This window comes from Tenrec ecaudatus, chromosome 15, assembly GCF_050624435.1.
Source record: "Tenrec ecaudatus isolate mTenEca1 chromosome 15, mTenEca1.hap1, whole genome shotgun sequence".
Lineage (NCBI taxonomy): Eukaryota > Metazoa > Chordata > Mammalia > Afrosoricida > Tenrecidae > Tenrec > Tenrec ecaudatus.
Window position 1 is genome coordinate 103,405,143 of NC_134544.1, and position 1,668 is coordinate 103,406,810.

The window sequence follows — 1,668 nt, forward strand, 5'->3', positions numbered from 1 at the left end:
GGCTGATGGAGCCAGAGCCCTGGGAGTTATAGGAGCCATGTGGAGACCCCTGCCAGCACTGCGGTGCTTCTACTGCCACTGGATTTACAAGGCTTTTCACCCATTGGCCTGTGATCTTCCTGCATCCATCATTACTTGGCTGTGTGAGTGTAACAAGGAATTTATGGACTAGTATTGCACATCTGGGCTAATATTGGGCTTATGGACTTGATCTGGACTGGGCTCGGATGTTTTCTTAATACCCAATTGTTCTTGTATATAAAGCTTTTTTCTTTCTCTTTTTTTTTCTCAAAAGCTTTTTTCTTATACACGTGAGTGTCTATGAATTTGTTTCTCTAGTCCACCTAGACTAACAAATATGCTGAAACCAATATCTATTGCTACTTATATCCTGGAAAACTTATGGTTACACAAATTCATACAAAGTTCTCACACAGGATATTCATACAAAGTTCTCACACAGGATATTCATACAAGGATTGCATATGAATGAGACAAATAAGAATTGAAGAGGGACTGAGAATATTGAAGCACATGATGACCTCCCTTTCATGGTTCTGAATTTTACTAGTTAAACTAACGGAATACAAGCTCAATGATTATACTGCCAGTATCATCACCTACTTGTGTTCTCCTAAAGGCAGGCCGGCAGTTATTCACAAGACACTTGAAGGGGCTGAGCTTGGAAATCATCCCAGATTTGTGGTCTCTGGATTAGCAGACTAAATAAAATGTGGGCTTCTGTGTTATCTTCAAAAGTGCCATCAAGCTGTATCTAAAAATGGATAAAAAACAATGAGCATGTGAAGTGATATGTTCCTGAATGAAGAGATAGAAAAGGAAGTTAGTGGTGTCCCTTTTAAAATAAGTAATAATATCTTCAAAAAGACCTGTTGCAGAAGCAGGACATCCAGAATTCTCATTGAAAATTAAGAGATGGTTTTTTTTTTAAATCATTTTCTAGGGGGCTCGTACAATTCTTATCACAAACCTATCATGGATAATGGAGCAATGGTAGTACAGTGAGCTAATTGCTGGGTCAGTACTTTGAAAGTATCAGTCATTTCACTGGAGAAAGACAAAGTTTCTATGCCCATACATAGTTACAGTGCAAGAAACCTCTAGGGCAGCTCTACCCACAACTTTAAAGTTACTCTGTGTTGGAATCATTTCTATGGAAATGAGTTTGTATCTTTTGTTTTTGGTCTCTTGGAAGAAGTACAGGACAAATGCTATTAAAAAGCAAAGATGGTGTTTGCTTCGGCAACACATGTGCTATAATTGGAACAATACAGAGAAGATTAGCATGGCCCCTGCACAAGGATGACACACAAATTCGTGAAGTATTCCATATTTTAAAAAAAAAGTAAAGGTGATGAGGTATCAACCTCAATACATGGGATATGTTATGAATGGGATCCTCTGAAGAGACACAATTATTTGTTTTTTAAAAAAAGTTCAAGCAAAATAAACCACCTTCAGTGGCTGTGTTTTTAATAATAGCACAATAATTGTGTTAATTATGTAAGGCAAGGTAAAGATACTGCAAGCCTAGGAAGGATTTCATCTGTTGTAGAAAGGGACATTACCAGTGAGGAATGTTTCTTCAGGGCTTTTTATCAACATAAACAAATATAAGGAATAGGAATTCTCATTTATTGACCAACT

At 37.3% G+C, this 1,668-nt stretch overlaps 1 non-coding gene across 1 annotated transcript; it reads left to right on the top strand.

The window, feature by feature from the left end:
* The first annotated feature begins 1,251 nt into the window (after positions 1–1,251).
* LOC142428305 (U6 spliceosomal RNA) lies at positions 1,252–1,358 on the top strand. The gene has a single exon (XR_012780228.1). It is a non-coding gene; the product is annotated as a U6 spliceosomal RNA (small nuclear RNA).
* The last annotated feature ends 310 nt before the right edge of the window (positions 1,359–1,668 follow it).